The sequence below is a fragment of the Trifolium pratense genome, linkage group LG4, assembly GCF_020283565.1.
Source record: "Trifolium pratense cultivar HEN17-A07 linkage group LG4, ARS_RC_1.1, whole genome shotgun sequence".
Classification (NCBI taxonomy): domain Eukaryota; kingdom Viridiplantae; phylum Streptophyta; class Magnoliopsida; order Fabales; family Fabaceae; genus Trifolium; species Trifolium pratense.
The window spans coordinates 58674265-58682620 of NC_060062.1; the positions used below are offsets into that span (position 1 = coordinate 58674265).

General features: G+C 36.8%; 1 long non-coding RNA gene across 1 annotated transcript; it reads left to right on the top strand.

Moving 5' to 3' along the window:
* Positions 1-277: 277 nt before the first annotated feature.
* LOC123923269 lies at positions 278-2221 on the top strand. Its single transcript, XR_006814336.1, has 3 exons — positions 278-311; positions 868-915; positions 1969-2221. It is a non-coding gene; the product is annotated as an uncharacterized LOC123923269 (long non-coding RNA).
* The last annotated feature ends 6135 nt before the right edge of the window (positions 2222-8356 follow it).

The window sequence follows — 8356 nt, forward strand, 5'->3', positions numbered from 1 at the left end:
TTGAGATCACAAAAATATCTACGTAAAGATAGTGTCATTAATTTTATCATTCATGTTATTAAAATTAAATGAAAAATAAAATGAAAGATTAAGAGATAAGCATGCATTTAATTTTAAGATAGGAATTACACCTATGCATCATCATGGCTTAATTTTCCTCCACAAGTATAAGTGAAAACGTGGCTTTAGTGAAAGTAAAAATGTGGCCTTTCAATTCACCATATAGAGGTAAAGTGGAACCACTATAAATAGAACACTAACCCTTCCTATTTTGCACACAACCATCACTCTCGGCAACCTGCTTACTGAAGGTCAAGCTCTTAACTTTTCTTCCATTATGCTATTAGTCTAACATTCTATATTGTGTTTGTTTTATTCTTTTAAGTAACTCATCTCTTTCATTCATTCTAGAAACTCTTAGATATTTACATTTTCAATAGCTTTAAAGTTTGGTTTCTTTAACCCTTAACTAATATGTAGCTTTGTCAGATTGTAAATAAAACAGAGGACCTGTTAAATATATATTTTCATGACTTTAGTTACATAGTTCTTCTAATTTTTAACTTAGGCAATTGACTAATGTTTTCTTGTACATCTATAAGTGTTAATTAAGCAAAGTTTAATTATCTAGCTAGATAGTAACATAATTGAGTCCTTCTGAAGATAAAATTTTGAACTAATATGATGAGCTATAAAATATCAAGTGTTCTGTTTCATATACACGTATGAAAATAAGTAGATGTCATGTAATACTCTTAATTAATTTAGGTTCCAGTTCTTGAATGATTTCTTTTAATACATTAGTATTGTTAGGATTTAATTATAATTCTAGTTAGTTAAGAAATAGTTGTTTTGATGAGTTGATAGGTGTCCTAGATGAAGGTGATTGCTCGAGTTATTTTGGAAAGCTTCGAGGTAAGGGGAATCGCTAATAATAAGTTTCGATGAGCACAAGAAATGTGTTACTTGTATATATATTATTAGTTATAATTAGGGGTGTTGTGTACTTTATAGTAATTTAAATTCATTAAGGTATATGCAAAATGCAAAATGATGAGTGATTGATTTGGTTTGAGTTTATGTGAATAAATCTTCTGCAATGATATGATTTGAAAATGTTCATGTGCTTGAGTGTTTATGGTGAAAGTTTGAGGTGATCTCAAAAGTTGTATGGTGAGTTTTGAGGATTAATATGTCTAAGTTAGATATTGACAAAGACAAATTAAGTTGAAGAGTTAAATAATTAATCACCTTTGATAGGTGAAGAGCAAAACAGGGTGTTTCTTACAGTACGATAATGTATGTAAGACTGAGGATAGGTTCGGCTGGGTCGCCTCAAGACCTAATGGGGATCACCGGCATTTTGAACTCCTACCAATAGTCAGAGATAGCCACTCTGACTGGAGGAAATCATACAACCCGACATGGTGAAACCTGACTGTGCAGGACTATCTATAATAAGGTGTAGCGCTTGGGCCAGAATGGTTGAGACATATTTGATATATGTTGATTTGCAAACGACCATGTTATGGCAGTTGAAACGGCCTTACGCTCATAATAGAGGTCTCCATGGAGTAGGTTGAATAAAAATAATACTAACCAAGTTAGAAAACTAACTTTGAGTGAAGAATTATGATTAGATTTTATATACATTTTAAATGATACAATTTCGATGTTTGATATAATTGATGATTGATATATTTGGTAATTGATATATTTGATTTTCCTTGTCTGACTAATTGTTGATTAGTGATGATGATATAATGTTTGTGTAATTCACTTTGTGATTATTTGACTATATGTGACTATTTGACTACTTGATTCTATTTAATTAAATATATGATTAGATACTCAGGTATGTATATATACTATTAAATAAAAATGTATATACTTGTATAATATTATGTGTAGCCTTGTGACATCATCACGATGGTAACTTGTGTACGAGTGATTCACCCCTTACAACAGTTAGTGCAGGATTCTAAGGCCTCAAGTTGAAGTTCATTGAGAAAAGGAAAACGTGATTGTGAGAGACATTAATTATAATACAAGGACCGTTAGTGTTGATTAGTGATCTAGTTTATTTTTGGAGTCCGAAGAGAAAGATCTCTTTGATATGTATTGATGACGTTATTGGAGTACTCCCTAGGTGACATGTATCTTAGTGTTTGACCAGCTTGTGATCATTTGTGGGTTAGAGTCTTTTGTAAGAATTTATCTTTTATTATTTCATATTGAAAAATTGTAAGATAATTATGTGAAATGAAAATGTTTTATATTTGAAAATCCTTTGAGCAAAATTACTAGATGATTGTTTGATATAAATGATGCATATTATTTTTGGACTTACTAAATAATTTATATAAAGAGAATTTTGAAAACTTTCTTAAATAAAAATAATAGTACTTATATTCGAGAACATTTCTCACTTATACTTTTCCTTTACCAAAAATAAACCAGCATAATTTTATTTGCTTGTATTTAAGCATTTAAATTTGGGTAGAGAACTGTGACGCTCTTCTTTTCAGTCTCTGAAAAGGGGGTGTTACAGCATGCATCTTAAAATTCAAGTTATACCAAATGGATGTAAAAAGTGCATTCCTAAATGGCTATCTAAATGAAGAGGTATATGTTGAACAACCAAAAGGGTTTGTAGATCCAAGCTTTCCTGACCATGTTTACAAACTAAAGAAAGCACTCTATGGATTGAAACAAGCCCCTAGAGCATGGTATGAAAGACTGACTGAATTCCTTGTCAGCCATGGATACAAGAAAGGTGGTAATGATAAAACCCTGTTTGTAAGAGAAGAGAAAGGGAAGCTAATGATAGCTCAGATATATGTGGATGATATTGTATTTGGTGGAATGTCGCGACAAATGGTGGAACATTTTGTGCATCAAATGCAATCTGAATTTGAAATGAGTCTTATAGGTGAGCTAACTTATTTTTTAGGTCTTCAGGTCAAACAAATGGAAGACACCATATTTATCTCTCAATAAAAATATGCAAGAAACATTGTGAAGAAATTTGGAATGGAAGGTGGTAGTCACAAAAGGACACCTGCACCTACACACTTGAAGCTTACCAAAGATGAGAAAGGGATTAATGTGGATCAAAGTATCTACAGAAGTATGATTGGGAGCTTGCTATATCTCACAGCTAGCAGGCCTGATATCATGTTTGCAGTTGGTGTTTGTGCAAGATATCAATCTGAACCCAAGATGAGTCATCTGACTCAAGTAAAGAGGATTTTCAAATATGTCAATGGAACATGTGGCTATTGAATTCTATACTCTCATGGTAATGATTCTACCTTAGTTGGCTATTGTGATGCAGATTGGGCAGGAAGTGCAGATGATAGAAAGAGCACCTCTGGTGCATGTTTCTTCTTGGGAAACAATCTAGTATCTTGGTTTAGTAAGAAACAGAATAGTGTGTCTCTATCCACAACTGAGGCAGAATATATAGCAGCTGGTAGTAGTTGCTCTCAACTGTTATGGATGAGATAAATGTTGAAAGAGTATAGTGTGGAGCAAGATGTCATGACACTCTACTGTGACAATCTGAGTGCTATAAACATTTCTAAAAATCCTATTCAACATAGTAGGACTAAGCACATTGATATACGTCATCATTTTATAAGAGAGCTTGTAGAAGAAAAAATTGTTACACTTGAGCACATTGCATCTGAAGAACAATTAGCAGACATTTTTACTAAAGCTTTGGATGCAAGTCAATTTGAAAAATTGAGGGGCAAATTAGGAATTTGCCTTTTTGAAAATCAATAGCAGTTACTGCATGAAGAGCGTGCAGCAGTTGATTTCTCTCTCCCACTTTTGGTGCACGCTAACTCAAGGGAGTTATTATTGGTTTTTCAAAACCAACCTATCTTCACGCAAACCTCTCATCTTCCCTTCTCTCTCACGCAAATCAACTCAACTTCAACTTTGTATTTTCTCAGAGAACGTTCAACTTCCATCTTCTTCAATCACAAATTTCACCTCATTTCACTCACTATGTCTGACTCTGTAAAATCCTCACCAACGAAGACAGATGTTGTTCCATCGCTACAAAAAGTGGTGATCGATGCTGTTCCTCTCAACACCATACCTTCCACAAGTCCAACGATGAGGAGAAAATCAGTTGCAAAGAAGGAAAAATCATCACGAACGAGTATAAATCCTTCATCTCCCTCCGCTTCAATTAAGAAAACGAAGAAGAAGAGCAAGAAATCGCGAACTGAATCGAGAAGGGCCTATACAATGTCTGAACTATATAATGATCCACTGCCATCGAGTGATGTTCCTACATCTGTCATTAATCCTGCAGAAGAGAATGTTGACACATCTGGTAAGAATTCTCTTAATTTAGGTCTTAATGTTCCAAATCCTGCTGAAACCCTAGGTTTGAAGGACCCTACTGTATCTGAAAAATTGGGGAAAAATGTTCTTAACCCCCCTACTGTTGTTGATGCTAATATTGGTGCTTCCACTGAGACCAATGATGCTGTTGCTGATGAGTCTCTCAAGAAAACTGCTCCTGAGACTCATGTTGCGCCAAGTGTCGCAACACATGGCGCTGCGCCAAATGTTGTGCCAGATGTTACCACATCTTTGGCACAGGAAAATATGGTGGACTATTCTGAGTCTGATGAGAGTCCCCAACCTAAGGATGCTGATAAAGAAACTGTTCTTGATAAGACTATGAATGAAAATCCTGAGGTTATAATTGTTAATGAAACAACTGTGAGTGAAAAGTCTATTCCTGCAAATTCTGAAGCTAGTGTGGCTAGGAGGACTAGAAGTAGGGCTGGTAAAGGTGTAGAGACTGCTAACACACCTGTCCAAACACCCAAACCTTCTAAGGCTAGAAAAGATACTGGTAAAAAGCCTCTGTATGGACCGCCAAAACCTGTCAGTAAAGTGGTTCCTAGAACTGAAACTAAGAAAAGAAAAGCTCCACCAAATAGTGATTCTGATTTTGAACCAAAGACAGATGTTGCTGCATCTGGCAGCACATCTAGGAAGAGTGTAGGAAGAAAGAAGGTTCCCCAATCTGTTCCCTATGCTCCATTAGATAATGTTTCGTTCCATCTGGAAAATGGGTCTGCAAGATGGAAATTTGTATATCATAGGAGGCTGGCTCTGGAAAGAAATTTGAAAGCTGATATTCTTGAATGTACTAGTGTTGTTGAAGCTCTTGAGTATGCAGGCTTGATGAAGACTGTCTGTGGTTTGGATAAGTGCTATGACAGGCTTGTTAAAGAATTTTTGATAAATGTTGCTAACAACTGTAATGATCCAGCAAGTCCTGAATACAGGCAGGTATTTGTTCGTGGTAAATGTGTTAAGTTCTCACCAACTGTGATCAACCAATATTTGCAAAGAAATTCTGATGAAGTGGCTCCTCTAAAAGTCACAGACAATGAGGTCTGCAAGGTCCTCACTGGTGGAAGAATAAAGGTATGGCCAAGCAAGGCTAAGTTGGCTGCAACTTCCCTCTCTCCATTTTATGCTGTTCTGAATAGGATTGTTGCACATAATTGGGTGCCTACAACCCACTCAGGTGATGTGGCCAGAGGATTGGGAAAGTTTATCTATGCTGTGGGTACCAAGGCCAACTTTGATTATGGATCTTATTTCTTTCAAGAAACTTTAAGCCATGCTTTGACCTACGCTGTTGAGAAACCAGTTGCTCTTCCTACTCTGCTATGCAATATCATCCTTGAGCAACACCCAGATATTCTGAGAAGTACTGATGTTCCTTGTAAAAGGAAAGGGGTGTTGGTTATTGAGCAGAGACTGCTGGATGGGACAAATGCTGCAGCAGGTGTTGGCACATCTGTCCAGACTAGTGTTCTTTCTAGGAAGCAGATGATTGCTGATTTGACCGAGACCAGCAGAGCTCTTGAGGCCAGGAAATTGAAAATAGATCGTGTGATTGAGGCACTCAAGGCTGAGGAGGCTGCTGAGACTGCTGAGGGTGAGCCTGATGGACTAGAAGGGCAAGGAACTAGTGGCTCTGATGATGACACTGAGGATGTGATGGAGGACTCTGATGAAAGTTCATCCATATGATTTATGTTGTTTCCTTATATTTTTCTGATGTACTTTTGGTGTTTCTTTGTTGTTCTTTTATGGGCAAGGCCCTGGATTTCTCGCACCTATGTGTGCTTTATGGTCTGTAATAATTGCACCCTGACACTTCTATTGTCTGCTACCCTATGATTTACTATGCATGATGTTTGTCTAAATTGTGGCTAAAAAGGGGGAGTAGTGTGTGTGTGTGACAAGTGTGTGGACAGATGTTCTCACATCTGGTGACTGTTTCTGTGCTAATGTTCGTATGCTCGTATTGAGGGGGAGTGTGAGTAATACGCATGCGCTAAGGGAGAGTGGTGAATATTCTTTCTCTATCTGATGTTTGTATGCATAAATTCAGGGGGAGTGTGTGTGATATTATCTCTTGATCGCCTGAATGTATTTGATGACAAATGTTGTGCCAAGTGTTATGGCACCTGACTAATGAGTCCACTATCCATTATGAATGAGAATTTATTTTTCTCAGAAGTTCATGGGAATTTATTTTTCCCTGTTGTTCTTATGATGAGTGGATGCGCGTTAAACTATTAGGAGTTTATTTCTCCTACTTCTTAGCATCTGCTATGGGAGTTTATTTCTCCCCTGTGTTGTTCCATGAGGCTAGTTGTTTTGATTCCGCTGTTGCATTGCCTCTGATGTTACTTACCTCTCTTGGAAGTAGTTTTTATTATGTGTTACTTTCTTTCTTAGTTGTGTGATCATGTCGACTCGAAGGAAAGGTAATACTGTATCTCTCTATATACTGGTCTAATATTGTTTTAGCCAAAATTTGCCAAAGGGGGAGATTGTTGGGTTTTTGTATGATTGGCTACATTTTGCAAAAACATATTTGAGCCAAGTGTTGAGACATATGTGCTGACCCCAAGTGTTGTGACAAATGTTGGTACACTTTGGAACAACACCTGTCTGTGTATCTGTGTGCGCCAGCTAGCGGGTTTAAATTTCTACTCAATCTTTTGAAGATCTGTTTGAAGAATTGTTTCAAGGTTTCTTACAGAGGAAGGCGCACGTGTTTAATGTGTTTCAGGAGGCAGCCAAACCCTAGTTTTATTTTCCAAAGGAATTATATTTTTGGAAAATATATTTTTGCGTTTCAAAAATATAACTATTGTTTTCAAAAATATATCACTGCTGCCGCAATTCTAGAAGCCCTAATTTTGTCTTGAAGCCCAAGTCATTCTACTACTATAAATACGAAGACAAGCATATGGTTTCAAGCATCTAAAATCGAGTCTTACAAAGCGTGTGTTTTAGGGATTTTAGAGTGTTAATTGTGAGCCTTTCTTGTGTCTCATTGATGCAAGCTTAGGACCTGAGTGTTATTGAGTTGTAAGTGTGAACTTCTCCTAAGCTTTGAAGTACGGAGATTGTTCTAGTGTGTTGTGTGGTTTGCTCGCAAGCTTTTAAGCAAGAGTGAATCCTAGTTTCGTAGGAGTGTGTCTCCACCTGTTGTGATCGTTGAATTGAATAACAACGCTGTCTGTGTTGTTAAGGTGGGAATTGGGACGGGGTCTCATATCTAGGAGTTCCTAGGTAGAAGTGTCATTGGGTAGTGATTAAGTGAGATGTTGTAAACGGGTGAGTTTAACTTCGAAGTAATACTGCTGATAGTGGACTTCATTCCTGGATTGGTATCCCCCTGAGTAGGCTTTAGGCTGAACTGGGTTAACAACTCTTGTGTGTTATTTACTTTACTGTTTGGATTGTTTTATGTTATTTGCTCTGTTTATAGACAAGTGTTGGCGCACCGGTAACAACATCTGTCTACAACAGACAAGTGTTGATACACCTTGATCAACACCTGTCCACTGTGTGCCAGGAATTTCAGTTTACATAGACCAATGAGAATGGGACAACACATCTTCAACTCATAGTTGTCATGTACTTTCAATTTCATTATTAAATGAACAGAAACCAAAGAGATTAATTTTTAATCAAGAGTGAAAGTACTTGGAAAGGACATCATGAACAGTTCCAAGAAGGACAATACAGCTGCTTCCTCTACATATTACAGCTGGTTTCTGTCATGCATCAAATCTGCTTCAAAAGAACAAAGTCATATATTACCCAGTCTGGAGAACACTCTGAGAACGATGCTGAGAATGACTGTCCTTTACATTTGAAGATGCAAACTCATCTACAGCTGGCCAAAACGTGTTTAAATGATTTGTAACGGCTATACTTGGTGGAAAAGCAATGGACAACTATCTACAACTCATTGCAAGCTGTCATTATGGCTCTTTTGTTTGAAAAT